This window comes from Rhea pennata, chromosome 1, assembly GCF_028389875.1.
Source record: "Rhea pennata isolate bPtePen1 chromosome 1, bPtePen1.pri, whole genome shotgun sequence".
Taxonomy (NCBI): Eukaryota; Metazoa; Chordata; class Aves; order Rheiformes; family Rheidae; genus Rhea; species Rhea pennata.
In genome coordinates this window covers 109,459,072-109,476,007 of record NC_084663.1, presented here as the reverse complement: position 1 = coordinate 109,476,007, position 16,936 = coordinate 109,459,072, and the positions used below count along the sequence as shown (strand labels likewise).

The window sequence follows — 16,936 nt, the reverse complement described above, 5'->3', positions numbered from 1 at the left end:
CTCCCCCCTCTCAATCCATCTGTAATTCACTAAGACAATAGCAATTCTGCAGAAAGTCCCTATTCTATCTAAAGCAGAACACTGAGATTTCAACATTTTTTTTTCTATAATGTTTTTTCTTTTATGTTCCAGTTTTCAAGCTATCCACTGTAAACTTTTGGTGACTTGCCTGGTGTTCTGTTAAATTTAGAGGAGACAAAAAAAAGGCACTTACTCAAACTGTAATAAAGTTTCAGGAATTGCCAACTCTAAGCACCTTGTTTAACTAGGATGGATTTAAAACGAGTGATAATATCCAGTTACTAACTCTGAGACAATTTGGCAGTCTGATGTACCATCAGGGCTCAGCTACAGCTTCGAAGGCTGTTCTCCACAGGAATGAATATATGCTGGTGTACTGCCAAGGTTATTCTAGGGCTGCAGATGGCATCAGCAGTTCCCACTGTATAAGCCTGGATTTAATGTGAGTGGTGCAGACAGTGAGTAGCTGATGCAATTTTTTACTGGTATGTGGTAATCAAATTTAAATTTCTGTTTCTCAAGAAGACATTTTAGAATGCACTGATATCCTATGGGTTGTTCCTGTAATGTGTCCTGACAGCAACGTAGAGATTGCTTCCCCTTAACATCAATCTCTGTTGCATATTCAATTGTCTTAATAAAAGCCAGTCATTTCTCCACCTGTGGGTACAAAAGGGGCATATTTGGTGTGGGTCACCAAAGGGAATGGGGGCTACCACTTTTTTAAAAATCTAAGAGCCAAATACAGATTGACTGTCACGTGGCAGGGTATGTTTGTAAAAGGGAAAGAAAGTGCTGTAACACATGGAGAGGCAATAAGACAGTATAGCAGGGTCATGGCTAGTCAAAAATGAGGACACTCCAAGCTGGAGGCTCTGCGAATCACATGCACATAGATGTAAACAGCTCAGATTGCCGCCGTGGCAGTGGATGTATCCTTGCCTCTAAAATATAGCAGTCGTAAAAATGAGCTGCATTGTTGTGACTGTTTGGTGACATTGGATGAACTGGCATAACTCGAATGAAAAATATGGAGCTCTGCTAGTATCTACCAACTAGAAGTCTATCCAGAGTAACTTCCAAAGTATGTAATGGGTCTATCCAAACAGCATTGAACTGTTATGCTGCGTAAAAAAGAGTAATATGGGAAAAAGTATGTTAAAGATGTGAACATGTGCTGTGTAGTAGCATATATTCCCTCCTGGGTTGATTTCAGATCGTAGGTGTATTTGTAGTCCTGAATTCTAAGACCACTATGATTTAAGCAATTTTTTCCTTCCCATATACATTTGTCCCCATGCTCCAGAACTGGTCTAGATCATTAGTCTATTTTGCTGTATTTTACTAAGCAGGGATTAAAACTTAAGTTACAGAGTATTAGATAAAAGTTTTATTTGACACAATAACAACTGTGTAGCCTTTAACGTACAGCTGGTATGGATTCCTGATCTTCCCTGATTGTCTAAAAGAAGAGTTATCTTTTTATCAGGAGAATGGTTTTGAAAAGCTGTTGATTCTAACTTAGAGTGATCAAATTGTAGTGCTTGTACAACAGAATTTTTCTGGAATAATTCGTAAGAGAACAGATTACTAATGGCAAATACATTCTAAATCAACTAAGGATCCATGAGATATTTGAAAAAAACCTGACAAGCAATTTCTGAGTCCCTAATTTTGATTTCCAAAAAGAATGAGACTTGCCCAAACCTGATGAGAAACTTAAAACATAAGCTAGAAACTTACAAATGAAATTGTTAGGCTTTAGTTTTTCTTTTGTATATGCTAGTGTGGCTTCCCTGGCTTCCAGTGAATTACTCCTGATTTGTACGGCAGTGAGAGCAGAGGGAGGACCCAAGAGTCTCAGTGTAGACTCCTGAAGTACAGAAGGGGATTTTTAATCTGGGGCTATGTCTACAAATATAGGCCGATGCAAGTTTTTAATTGGCTGGCTATGCACCAGCTCCTGCCCAGAAGACTGAAGATAGGATGGCAGTATGGATGAAATAGTACGTTCTGCTCAGAGGCTCTTCATCTAGGTTATCTTTATCCTTCTGCAGTTACCTGGCTGTATGAGCCAGTTGTTTTTTTTTCTGTTTCACTTGGAGCTTGGGGCTCTCAGCAGCCATCTACTTAGTCTACTTAGGTACTTAATCTCCTGGAGATAGGCAGGTGTGTGGGACTGGGGCTGTGGCAGCAAGGAGCAGGTGCAAGATGGGTTAGAAAGACTGTCTTCAAATTGTATCCAACTGAAGAATGTAGCCCATACCTAAAAACTGGTGAAGGAATCCTGAATTAGCTTGCCAAAAGTTCTCAGATCAGTAGATGGATTCCTTTTGGCTTCATTTAGCTATGGATCAGGCTCTCAATAAAGAAATAGATGCCTGAAGTCCTTAACCTAAATCCTTAAAGGTAAAAGCAGAGAGGCAATCCTTCTTGCAGAGTGGATTGGAAAACCTCTGCTGGCCTTTCAAAATTCTGCTCTTAAATACTTGCACAAGACCTGGGTGGCTACAGACTTAGAGGGCAGTGCTAGTTGTCTGGAGCTGTTTCAAGTGGTGTGTGCTTAATAAGACTGTCATCTTGCTATTAAAAAAATACCATCTAAAGTTAAAGGAGATTGAGGTGATGGGAAGTGAAATGTTTGCAAAACAGGCTGATTCTTTGAATTTCCCAATCCATTACATAACAAAAATGCATGAACTGTGTGATTAAGAATACTAAGTAGTAAGTACAGAAATCAATTCTGTTTAGTGAGGATTCAAATCCCCTTGAGGCTTTAAAATGTTTTCTAAGGTCTAAGGAGGTGGAGGGTTGACATCTCTTTTATAAATGCACAGAATTACTAAGCACAGGGGATTTATTTAACCAGAAAACTTACAATATTGAGATTAGACATCTCGTTTTCAAGGTGCTCCTGGAAGATAATGACTCCTATACCCCTAATTCATTGTAGACACCAGGTTTGTCTGGTAATGTATAAATTGGTCTGACGATAAAAGTTAGCCATTCTCACTAGTGCAAACTAGTATTAGATAGCAATAAAGAATGTATAGGCCAGATTCTTTGAGTTTTGGTAAAATTATACAGCAGAGGATCTGGCCCTTCCATTTAGAAAATACACATTTCCTCTTTAGGCAATAGAGATACAGTTTTTCCTTCGATTAAAATATAACTGCTGTAAAAGAATGTAAATCTTCTGGGATGGGAGAAAGAAAAGTGTGATTATTGTTCCTAAAAGGAATGTTAGCTTCAAGGCATAGCCATGAGGTGACAGTAAATTGCATGGGAAACAACATGTACTTTTATGATGTTGTGATTAAATATGATTAGTTAGTTGGAGAAGGTGCATGAAATTCTGATTCCACTGAATTTGATGGGAAATTTGCCATAGACTTTAATAGGCCTTCACTAGGATTCTGGAAATTGTGAAAGCATCTTACTCGTCTGTTTGATTTTGAGCTATAGCATGTTGGCTCTTCATGTGTTTATTTGCTTGATTTTCTGGTCTGGAGTAAATGTTAAGGTTATTTGTTCTGAGTGAGCCTAAAGTAATTTTTCTCTGTTTAACTGAACTCTGTTGTAAGTCTTTGTTGCAAAGGTGTAAAAGTTGCCCTACTGGATGTAATGTTGCATCTGTAAAATTGTCTTTTCAAAGTGGAGGGCAACATTGCAATTTGATGGAGGGAGTTGTGAAGCGCTTTCCCTAACAATTTTTAATTAGCTGCTGAATGTGAATGGAGGAAATGAAGAAGCTGTTTCTAAAGTGAAGGGGATTCTAAAAAAAAAAAAAATTCAATAACGTTTAAAGAATCAGATTTTTAGTTAGTACTTCATGGGTCCTTTCCAAACCATTAAGTAGATGTAATTTAGAGGCAGTGATTGGAACATTACATTCTGGAATTTACACTCCTGTCTCAAAGTTACTATTGTGCATGTGGTCTGAAATGGAACTTTCTAACATTCAGGATATCTTCAGGGGATGCTTGTGATGGAAAGTGTTAAACTTGTTTTTTGACTACAGTTTCCTCGGCTCAAATAGTGGCTTATCATACAGCACTGGTCATGGGTAATGGGTCAACGCGGAAAGTGTTCTGCACAGAATTGCTTTGTCATCTGCTTTTTATAAACAAACAGAAGGAGGTGAAATGAGGCAGGAGCTTTATCCAATGTGCAACCTACATATGTTGCCCTCGTGTTAGGGAATATGTAGTGAATTGGGTACACACCTGCTGAAAGCAGATATACATTCTCTCTCCCAAGAAATGAGAGAGCCAGCTGAAGCCTCTAACTGATTTATAATCTCTGGATCCTCCAATTTGTACTAGGATAGCCTATGGAGCATAGTAGCAATTCACTACATTTACCTTGAGCTCATGATAAAGAAACAATTCAACTTTTTATGTGCATCAAATAGAGCAATATGTCACATCATATAGTAATTTGGTTATATGTGAAAGACTAATACTTTATGAGACAGTAGCATTGTTTCTCTTAGTTTTAAATTTTTATGCAAATACTCAGATGATAAATAGACAATGATCAGAGGTAAGTAGATGCACTTTTTCAGTGAGGGTAGATGTGCTGTGGGGAGAAAGAGAAGGTTGAAGAGAGAGGGGTATTAGTTCCAGGTTGACTAAAATTTGCTAGCTTAAATACTACTGAATATACTATTTTTTGTTCAGCAAACCACAGAAATCTATAAGTCACACAGCTTTGCTGTGACAGATGGAAACTGCACCAATGGCTGCATAGAATTGAGAGTCTGGAGCCAAGACTGAATGGTGAATACCTGAATCATGACTTGACCTTGACTGTTTCTATACTAGGCTAGATTGTATGCTGTACTTACTCTGAATACACAGTTGAAATCCAGCCTTTTGAAAAGGCCAAGGATGCCTGGAGATCTCAGCTGTGCAATCTTTTTATTGTGCAGGAACAGAAACCTAAATATATGAAAGCCTGGATTTGTGGGGATTTTTTTCCTTTTTAAGGTATTTGAACTACTTGCATGTATGCAGAGCCCAAGCATGCAGAAATTGTGTAGCAATGGACAAAGAGAATTAAATGCTAACAGTAACAGAAGTTTTGGAGCTAGAAAGTGAAGGTTCAAATGTTCCCTGTTTGGTAAAACTGTTTTGTCTAACGCTTTTGTAGTGTAGTGTTGCTGTTCTGGAATGCTGCTGCTGCAGTTGTTCTATTTATGCAAGATAAAATGTACGCAGATCTCACAACACTGGGTTTTACCTTTGAATTATTTTCTTTTCAGTTACTTTTTTTTTTAACTCAAATTCTTTGCTGATAGCTGTCATATCAAGTGGTATTAAGAATTCCTATTGAATATTCCACTTATGTTGTTCATCCTGAAAAAACAATTGTTAGCTGTTGCATCTTTAATTCTTATAGTAGGTAGTTCTTCACAGTTGACAATTTTTTCCATTAGTCCAGGACAGGAACCCTAAGGATTGTCTCACCTATAGTTTAGACCTATCAGCGGACTTGGGCCTTAGAAATGGTTTTATCAATGAATTAGCAGACGTCTAAAATGTTACCTCTTCATAAGAGTCTTACTATTGTAAGTATTCAAAAACCTGTAATATCAAATTTGAGGCCTTTAGTCTTAGGGCCTTAGTGGCTTGCATCTAGAGTATCTGTTACATCTAGAGTATCAGTGTTATCCCTTCAGTGGATAGTAAGAGTTGGTCAAATGCCATAGAAAGTTTCCAGATGGGTATTGCTTGTTACAAAAAGTTCCCATGTACAACTCCACGTTTTCAAAAGCCTTGCTACATGTTTGCTTGCTATATATGTATGTCTAAAAGTATGGATTCAAGTTTTTTTTAATCTTTTAATTTGTTTGCTTTTTAAATTATCCTCATTCTTTTGTCTGCAAATATAAGCAAAATGAGAATGGAATAATGCAGTATAGGAGCTGTGCTTTCGCAGCTACTCTTATCTTCAGGAGCTGTGGCATAAAAGAAGCTTCCTCCTAAGGTTTTCTGATAAATATGCAAAACAAACAAATGAACAAAAAGTCAGCACAAGCCACAACTCCAAAATCCAGAGATTAAAATAGTCTGAATCACATTCGCCTGAGTTACTTAGTTTTTGGTTCTCTCTTGTCATCTTACTAGTCCTGCAGTCCTCCTAGAATTTTCCAGATATTAATATGCATTGTGTGGGGGGGAAGAAAAGTAATTCTCCCTAGCTGGGATAGGGTGCACTTTCACAGTATTTTGCAAATGAGGTTTGTGCTGTTATTTCAGTATTTCCAGTTGGAGAACCTGAGGCGCAGGAAGGGTAAGAACGTGCCCCCTCGAAAGGAAACTAGTGAGCAAGCCACAAAGCAAATGCAAGCCCATCTGTTATCAACTAGGTCTCTTATATGCCTATTTTTGTATAATCATATTAGGAAAGTGTCACTAGGTGGTAGTTGACAAAATGTGTTAGTTCTCCTTGGGCTTTTAGGAGCAAATGAGAAGCCTCCCATGTAATTGGCTTCTTATGTATAACAGTTTTCATGAAACTCTTCATAGCCAAGTCCTACTTTTTCAATATGTGAAACCAACCTGAAAAAAACAACTGAAAAGGAGGCCTGGGAAGACTTTTATACATCTCACAGTAAATAACTAAAGCACCTACTAAAGATATATATATTTAAAATCTTGAATGGTATCCATCTTCTCTGTGTGTATGTGTGTGTATATGTATGCATGTGCCTTTGTATGTGCATTTTGGGGGTTCTGTTCCAGGTAGAAACTAAGTTGTAGTAAAAAGTGTTCATCCTGGCAAAAAATGGAAATTTCAAAATCACTAGGGTGCAGGATCAGACTGCAAAATGATTTGAAGAAACTGAAGTAGTCAGAAGTGTGAGCAATAAAGAAATGCTTGACATTTACAAATGTGAAGCTCTGGGCCCAGAGAAAGGAAATCAAGATCTCCATCCAAAAATGAGAGCACCTCTTCATTTATGGTAAATTTCAGCTTGTCTCTTTGGTACTGACTACTGCTTATTCCAAATGTCAAAGTATTAACAGAAGAGGTGTGGGAAATTAATTGGTGGGTTGGAAGAGAACGTTATTCCAAAATCAGTCTAGTTTTAGGTGTTTCATAATCTGAAACAATTTCAGTCTCACAGTACTAATGTCGTTATTACTTCCTCAGACTGTACTTCTTCTCCATTACAGGTGAATAGCTGTGAAGTCTTTGGGCTGATGGAGTTTTGCTGATTTATACCAGTTAGTGACATAGGCTACTGGTTTTCTTTACAATTGCTTATCCTTCATCTGTCTGCACATATACAATGAAAGGTATAATACCTTTCATTGTAAGCTATGGGTCGGCTTTGAATACATTCAGTATTTTCAATACACTCAATTATTGAATACAATCATTTTTTTAATTTCCAGATTTGCCTTATTTTCTAATAGCTAAATTACCTAATCTGCAATATCAAGCAGTCAGCATGTCAGTTACTGATTTGGTAATATTAGTGTACAACTCCAAACAGTGAGTGTTTTCTTTTTCTTTTTAATTTGATCTCGGCATGTATTTGTCTGTCTTTCGAGGTCCCTATGAAAGATACCAATTCAAAATGTAGTCAGCAGTAGTTACTGTATTTTATAATTTAATTTTGCTGTATAGAAAATTGGCATTTCCCAAGGATTTCTGTTTATTATTGGAAATCATGAGAAAGTCGAGCAGGTTTGCCTTAGAGTTAGCTATACATTGCAGTCATCTTAGGCAGAAGTAGCTTAATGTCTATTAGATGATGAACGAAATGGGAACAACAATCTTTAAGAGGCTATTTCCTGAATCTATCATAATCAGTTAGACCACGTTTTTATTTTGTTGGTAAACATTGTTCTTTAATTCAGAAGACAGTTAGTAGTGGCATTGGTGAGCCTGCCTCATTTGATAATGGGCTCTGAATCCCGTGGATTATTGCAGGGATTTTATCTTGCAGTAATCTCCAGGGAGAGACGTACAAACAGCTGGGAGGGCAAGGAGGAGCTGCAGTGTGCAGGGGAGATTCTCTGGAGCAGAATTTTGGGGTGCTGGAGTGGATCTCAGTGACAACATGAATCTTTTCTGTTTTTCTCTGGTAAGTCTATGTGCACATGTTTTCCTTTACCGGGCGGGCGACTGAGTTGATAAACTGAATTAGTGGGTGTGTTTAGAAGGAAAAAAGAAAAAAAGTTCAAGGTGTTATATGAAGGGTTGTGTAATGGCGGTGAGTCTCTCTAGCATTTAGTAAAAAACTTAAGTATGAGACTTTCTACAGAGCAAAATATGATCCAGTAAAAATAAAATGAAGTAAACCACATAAAGTAGAAAAAGAAAAAGGGATATTTGTATGTTTGAAAATGTGCTTTGCGCTGTGACAACTGCAAAAATTTACAGATTTTAACAAGAGACTTTTGACCCCAAAACAGTAAAAAGTCTCATGTGTATGTCAAAATGATTAAATATGTGTATGCTATAATTTGCTTTAAGCTGTTTTGTTTGAGGTACTACTACCTCTTTTTTCTTCGCTAAGTAGTTTGGGAGAGCTATTACAACTTTTCTGGCATTAGTTTTCTATTAGCCAAGCATGAATACACAGTCATCTGGGCTAATCCAGTCATATGGCTATATTCACCCAAGGACAGAGGAGTTGATCTCTTTAGTTTATTGCTTTTCCTTTTTCCTCTTTTCTTATCCCAAGACAACTGGTCAGAATGAACAAGTAAAATCAGGATAGGAAATCCACAGAAACTGCTTCTGTTTTCAAAGCTTAACCACCTGCCAGGTATTATTTCAGTGCTCAGTATTAGTAGTGACTGTTAAGTGACTATATTTGCTGTATTTGCAAAGCACGGTAGATCTGTTTGCCCTTTTTTCATCTTTTGCCCAAATGTTTAGAATATCTTTCCCAAATGTTTAGAAAGAGAAGTAAAAATCAATATTCAAACTGCACTGACAAAAATTCAAGTACTAGGGGAACTACTTTGTGTAAACTGTTGTTCCTGATTGCTAATGCTGTGTTAGCACAGAGGACAGTAAGGATTAAAAGCTGTTTTATAGTACTTAAAGTAAAATACAGTAGTATTTTAGAATTTTATTATACAAGTCCTCTTATAAAAAGTAATTATATGGAAATTCAATGATACTTTTGATCACAGTTTAATGTGAATACCTATGAATTTGATCAGTGAACAGTGGTTGTGTGGTGCCCACTCTAACAGTTTGAAAATATTAATTTCTGCAGTTCTTTAGGACGGAATTGTTCAATTAGTGTTTTATTGTTCCATTGGGGCAGCTTCTTGTCTTCTGTGTGGTTTAGTTTTTAAGCAGTTGCTGAGCATTCAGTTGAGGAAACAGCATTTACACAAAATGTGGGATAGATTGTGTAGGTGAGAGTGGGTCAAGATGCAGATTTTCTCTTAAACTGGATGTGCAGCAGCTGGAGGTTTTGTGAAAGACCTAATGACTGCAGTAATAATGGATGGTTCAGACAAGTGAAAGCTAGTGCCATGATAGTTTCTGTAATGAAATAATTAGTTCTGTTTAAAGATTGATGCTAAGAAGATAACCTCCATTCTTTACAAGCTTTCCATGTGAGCCACTCTGATCGCTTTAGTAATCTTTTGAGCACCTGGCAAAACATCTCTCGTTATCAGAAACTGTCTTAAGATAAGCCATAAATCATAAACGTAGATCTATATTTCATAAAACTTGGAGCTCTGTGCATGCACTCCTCCTTATGCATGTGCCGGTGCAGTTGTTTTCTGTAATTAGATTGTCTGCTTGGAAATGAGCTGGTCCAGGATGTACACTAATCACTTTTACTCCATCAGTGAACTGACCGAGAAAAGTCTGGCAACAAAGTGGTTCAAATAGCAAAAAAAGCTATGAGGATATTTTTCTGTTCAAGAGAGGCACATGAAAAATTATGCACCACAGCAGAATAGTTAGGCTTCAGAAACGTCTTTTAGAGACACTGTAGGAATTAGTTCCTTTGTAGATGTAAATAATCACTGATGAATTGAAATCATTGCTGATTTATACTTAGTGAACATCTGGAGGAACTACTGAACCTGGAACCTCAGAAGAGAACATTAGACTATCAGCAGACATAGAAAAAACAGAGATTTCCCCCTCAAAAAGAGTGTTTGCATTGAAAGTATTCTCCCCACGTAGAGACCAAATGATAGGACTTTATACCGCAACAAGTGAATGTGTACGTACATATGCATATATTTTTAAAAAATATATTTTTAAATATTAGACAATAATGTTCTACCTTCCTGACTCTGTTGGGTGAAATAAAGTATAATTTGAGGGAATGCCAATAATATTCTATTTAAAAACAGGACTGGACTAGACTTTTGGCTAATACAAAGTAGTGGAATATTAAAGAAGTGGTTATTAAAGGAACAGCATTCATTTGTGCTAACACAATGCATAACATTATGGGCCTGTCCAGCAGGTGATGACAAGGAGGCTGAAGACACCCAAGAATCAGAAGGCTCTGGCAGCCTGGACTGGATTCTGTCTTTCCCAGGGAGGCAGATGATAGAAATTATTCCAGCCTGTTGTAGCCTGTGAGCCCTGTGATCTCCTAATAAGAGCATGGGGTGGTTCCCTAGCAGTACTTTTGTGCTGAGTTAATTTCAGAGTAATTTGGCTTCTCAACTGAGATTAATTTTGCGTTAGACTCATTGCACTGATCTCAAGAGATTTCCAGACAAATTAGATTCTTCTTCAAAACCTTGTGTCCCTGTTTCATTTATAAAAAGGTCTAATGCACAAACATCCCATGATGAAATGTTAATCTTAGTTACCAAACTTGCAATGTCCTGCCCATCTTATGGTGCTTAGCTTGTCAGAGGATTAAATCAGAACAGCACAGCATGATGGACAATATACAGAGAGGTGCTTAAATCAAGCACTTCTTCTGTATTAGTTGCAGGAATTTTTGTCTTTAGAACACTTAATTTGATAGCCTGCCTAATAAATGGCAGAATCCTACAAATCTAAGATATAAAAGATATTATTGTCTGGTCCTTTAATTAAGTTAGAAATATCTCCTACATTATTTTCCTGGATCATGTCTGTAATATCCAGGATATATACATTGGGGCTAGCACTCCTTCACCTGCAACATCACCAGTTAATCCTTCTCTGAGTTCTTCTTCTTCTGAGAGGATATCCTTTTATTAATCTTGTACCATTACCCCGGAAGCAGCAGAAGGGTCTCCTTTGATGGGACTATCTTTGAACAAGGGTGTAAACTTAGCCCAAATTACAGGCTTTTTAGATATTTCTCTACTTTTGGACACACAAGAAGCACTGAGGCTACAACTCTATTAATGAAGCATGTCCAGGAAAGTTTCCAGGCATTGAGGACCATTGGCACAGAAGAACCTGTGGCTGTTCTAGTAAACTGCATTGTGCTCCAAAACAGGGTGACTGCATGCAACCTGCCTGTAGATGTTGCTGTTTTAATGCTGTGCTAAAGAGTTTTTTGGAAGCCATAACAGTTGGCATGAGGTAAGTGTGGGCCAGGGACTATTTTGGTGGGCTAGCAGTACAGATGATCTCATTACAGCAGCCTGGATCATTCTTGCCCATCATTTAATTTACTGAGAGGTGCAGCCAGATGTATTTCCATTTCCAAGGAAAACTGAATTCCAGTAAAGTTTCCGTAAGAAAGTGGGTGTTGAGGAACATGAAAAACATCCTTATGCAAGGCTAGGTGCTACTTTCTTTCCCAATGAACAGTGGAGTTGAGGAAGACAGGGAAGAATTTCAGATACTGAAGAATTGCCAACATCCTGCATGTCAGAAATCAGTGAGAGAAGCGCAGTATGGAAAGGATACGACATGCCTAATCACAGGGATGCTCAGTTATTCAAGTTGAGCACTGATCTAACGGTTTAAGCTAAATAAGATCCCTTTCATTTTCCCATTTCTCTTCCATATGGTAGCTTCTTAACTACCAGTTTTACTAGTAAAACATAAAGTTAAGTACTGAGGAGATGTCTGTTTGTCTTAGCAAATTTTAGTAGCATAGAAGTAATTATTTTTGTGTTTTATCTTGATAGTTGGTGTAAAGATGTGTATTGCTGACAGCACAATGTAAAATATTTTACATCTGATGTTATAAACTGAAATAGCCCTTGTCAATAAACTAAGGCTTCTACTATGAAAGATACAGAGAAAATAATTATTAGTAAAAGTGGTATAATTGGTATATTAATTAGCGCCTCCATATATTAAAGAAATGTTAGAGAAAACAGAAAGGTCCTAATACTCTTATGGCTAGAGGAACATGATGTTATTTAGAAATGGATTTGACTTGGAAATATATGTTTTAACTAAGAAGGGTTGCTTGAATGTGTGAACAGCATCCTCTGAAGTGTATGGTGAGTAAAAGAGTTCTGAGCACTCAAGTGTGGTACTTCCCATGTAATCATCTTCACACACTCCTTGCTCTCCTTAGCTGAACTGTAGTCACCCCACCATACACAGGCTTTTACATTTAATCTATGAGTTGAAGAATGACCTGATTGCCTTACTAAATGTTCCTTCCCGCACCCCGATCGATGTAGTCTCTGCACACCATGATAGTGATGTTTCACAAAGAAAAGAACTGCAAACAGTTATCTTCTTCTACCTCTGGACTGAGATGTTTTCTGCCCTAAAACTCCTGATGCAAAGGGCTTAAAAAGTCTTCTGCATCCCATGCAGGAGAAAGCAAAAGTACTAACTCTTCCAGAATTAAATTAATGTTTTCTTCTACTATTTCTTATATTACCCTATGCTATTTAGTGTGCTCAGAACTACGAAAGGAGTTAAGATTAAATGCTAAATCTACAGCAGCTCAGGTCTGTATAGTATTTTCTTTCGTTGTGTGTTTGGGAGGGGGGTTGGAGGATGGTTTGTTGAATGAGCTTTGTGCCCCTAGCAAACCGCCCACAGACTAGCTATATCCTTTGCTCACCAATATACTTCCTAATTCCCTTTTTCAGTTATTTGTCTTATTCTGCCAGATAAAGAAACTTGTATCTCCATGTATCCAAAGAGTTCCCAATATCCCCAAGCAACTTGTTTTGTGTGTGACTTATGGGTGAAACAGTAGTGAAAAACTAGGTTTTAGGAAGTTAACAACGCAGTGGTGCTCTCAAATGAGTTATGACTAAAAAAAAGGATAGTATTTGTGGAAGTTTTTCATACTGATAGTTTTTTAAACAAGACTTTTAGTCTTTGCAATGTGAAATGAAAATATTTATTGACATTAAATTTGGGGGCATAAAAATAGATGTCAGAAAAAAAAAAGAGGAAGCAAGAAAATGTCAAGTTAAGTGAAATATTTTGGACTGCCCTGAAAGTATTTCTTTCAAAGTCCACTTCCCCCCCCCAAAAAAAAAAAAAAAAAAAAAAAAAAGCTAGCAAATAAATCTTTTTTCTGCAAAATGAAGGCTCTCCTTTCTTACTTTCATTCTTTTGCTCTCTCTTGTGCTCTCTCTCTCTTTCACTCTCTTTCACTCTCTCTCTCTTTTATAGTTCAGTCTCAGAATTAAAAACTCTCTTCACCAAGTTCCTGAATTCTTCCTTGAGCAAGCAGAAGTGTTTGATTAAATTCTGTGTTGTAGAAACTAGGATTAAGAAAAGATATACATGCATCTTTATAAGAGGTACTCTACAAATTCTTTTTAGAAGGAATGAGAGAGGAAAAAAAGTCTTGCATACTGAGACACACAGTATTTCCTGCAGTCTAGTCCTAGAAAGTTTGTGTGTCAGGTAGCATGCCAGCCACTTTCGCCTGAACTATGTAGGCTGTACTGGATGGCTGATGTATGGAGGAAAAATGGCTCTCTCAGATATGAGAAGCTCTTAAAGGCTTTTGATCTGAATACAAACTGAGTGTGGTTGACTGCTGTATATGCCAGTATCACATTTCCATAACCCAAAGGTTCAACTTTCCTTCTAATGTGAGCTTTTGAAAGAATGCTTACCCAATGCCTTCTCTGCAAACAGTGGGCACTCTTTTCTAGAAAATGGAGATGCTCAACAACAAAACCCTCCTAATATTCAGGCTGGGCCATGCAGAAATAAATGCAGTTGCATAGCCAGACCTCAGGCTTAGCTGGCTGTTAGGAGCACCAGCAGTACCTGGTGGGCTTTGTAAGGCAGGTCCTACTCTCCAGGAAGTATTAAATCATTAGTTCCTAGAATGAATTCCGGTATATAACCCGAGTGTTATCAAGAGCTTTAACTTACAACATTTCTCCCACAACATTTATCTGAGCCTATTAAGACTGTAGTAGACTGAAGCAGGGGAGGTTCAGAAGCTAAAGAGTGCAGTAAAGAAAGTCAGTCGTGTCTTTGAACTACTGTTTCACCAGCCAGTAATATTGCTCCTCTAATCCTAGACAGACTTTATCCAATCTCAGAGTCCTTTGTAGACGGTAAAGCTTTAGCATATTAACTGTATTGCTTCAAATATATCTGTGTGTTTATCACCTGTACTAGAAGGATAAATGCTACTATATAATAATATGCCCTGTTAACTTCACTGGTGTTATTCTGCTGTAAGTAGTACTGCTGTAAAATTGATTTATTCCTTAATTAAGGCAGTTAAAATCAGTGGTCAAGATTCACTGGGAAAATGACTATTCAATATAAGTCAAAGTGGCAACATCTAGAATCTAGGAAGATTACTTAGTGTCTTTGGTTTTGTCATCTGTTTCATTTAACTCTTGACCTATGGGATGGTGGTGTGTATCTAAAATCTTTGGCTCTTGGAGTCGTAGGATTAATGTAAGAATCTCAGTTTCTGTTAAAATGTTTATGTTCTTGGTGGTTGGAGAAAAGAACCTGAATGTATAATATAACACAGAGTTCAAAAGCTTGAATGCAAATGGAATATATTTTGAATGCATTTTTAGCCATTCACATGATTTGAGGGGGTCTGAATCATTACTATCAGGTTCTGGAAACTGGCAGCGCTCTTTCCCTCTACTTTTAAGACCTAGAGTTAACTTATTTGCATCAGGTTAATTTTTTCCCATCAAGAAAACATATTAACTATATATATATATATACTGAAATTTTCACATAATATATGGGAGGAGATATATGCCTGATTTTACCCTTTCTGAGCAGGTGTTGTTTGTTTTTACTGTACCCTCAGCTTTCTTCCTGCCAATCTGTAGAATCTATGCTGTAATATTACAAATTTTAGTATTCTGGCACTTATTATTAGCAATCTATTCTATTTAGAGGGGGGAGGGAAAAGAGATTCAAAAGATAGGGGAGGAAAATCTCTCTAATTGTAATCTCTCTGCTCCAAAGCATAGAAAAGTCTTACTTTTTTGTGTGTGTGTTTGCAGGTGTATATCTAATAACATTTAAATCTGTTTTAGGAAGGATCAATGGACAGCCTGTATGAGCCTGTCCCAGAACATCAAGAAGCTAAGGATACAATCAGTATCAGCAGCCAAGCTAGCACTCCAGCGAGCACGTCTGTCAGCTGTGGCCTACCTGACAGGTCTATGTCTTTGGTAAGTAAAAGTCGACTACATAGTATGCAATCTCTTTTGCACAAAACTGTTACTCTGTATGTTTGCACATTTGTATGTAGATGTATGTGTGCTCAGCTGGTTTAACTGTTAGTCTGAAATTTTTAAGCTCTTTAGAGCCACAAATCAAATCTCACCTCTGTATCCAATGAACTGAATTCTGTCCAGTGTTAACAAGCACACTTTACAAACAGGTCATGAGTTTCTATATAGTTAGCAGGAAACTGAGATTAGTGCAGCTTCACTGTACAAGAGAATTTCTCTTTGCAGCCACCCAGCGTATGAAAATGCTGGAAACATCTATTAGTAGAGTTTGTCTCTACAGGATATACTATACAGTATATATACTATGTCTTTGCTTTTCTTTTTTATTAACAAAAATGCCTTTCTAAAGAGTGAATTATGTGAATTTTGTAACTGATGGACTGTGTGGAATTGACTACATTTTGTGAGACCTCATTAGGCAAGCATGTGAAGAGCATTGTCTTTTGTCTTGTTTTTTTTTTTTTTTTTCCCTTCCTAAATAATATTACTCTGCTTAATCCTTTACTACAGGTATGTTATTGATGTAATATATCATTGAGGCTTTGACAAATACTTTAATATAGTGTATTAAATTTCATAATCTCTTTTCTTTCATTTCATAATCTCTTTTCTCTGCTTAACAGTGCGCCTTCATTTATAATTACGATCTCTATCTTTGTAAAATAGTGACATATGATACAGTCTGGGAAAGGAATAAAGAGAAACCAGGATGTTCATTATACAAGGAAGAAAAACTGTCTTTCTTTCAGAAACTATGTCAGGTTTTACCCATGTGCACGCTAGCTTGTGTACCATGTACACGTATGTCTGTTGGGCCTATGGTGTTGCCATGTCACAAAGCAAGTTTGCAGACAAGACTTGTATGGAGAAAGTGTTGAAGCTGGAAGAAAAAGAGAATGGCTGGGGAGTTGTGGTGTGCACTTTTTGAATTCCTAAAGGAATGGAAATAGTTTGTTCTCAGACCTTGCTGCTGCAACCATCTCACTCTTTGCATGTCTCTGTCTTCCAGAGAATCACCTGGAAGCTTTGTATAATGATCCTGGTTTTGAGAGTTTAACAATGCAGAAATCCCAAGATGATTCCTCATAGCATTAGCACAGATTGATTTGCCTGGGCTCTGAGGTGTGCCTGTGTTATAATTTGACATCAGTACATGGGAGATGCCTTTCTACACAACAAAGTTTCTCCCAGTTATCAGGTTGTGACCTTATTGCCATAAAAATGAGCCACATGATTCCTCGTCCATATAGCAATATATGTCTATAACCTCATCCTAGGATGCTTGTAGCATTTCAGTTGTGAGA

General features: G+C 37.3%; 1 protein-coding gene across 2 annotated transcripts in view; it reads left to right on the top strand.

Annotated features, from left to right (window-relative positions):
* The window catches only part of NRIP1 (nuclear receptor interacting protein 1), a 195,691-nt gene extending 180,231 nt beyond the window's left edge, over positions 1-15,460 (top strand). Inside the window, exon 5 of one of the 2 annotated variants that reach the window (XR_009960998.1) lies at positions 15,432-15,460. The gene's annotated coding sequence lies outside the window, so the exon portion shown is untranslated. Of the gene's footprint in view, positions 1-7,968; positions 7,992-15,431 lie in introns of those variants that run through there. The other variant, XR_009960999.1, reaches the window with a different exon arrangement.
* Positions 15,461-16,936: the final 1,476 nt, after the last annotated feature.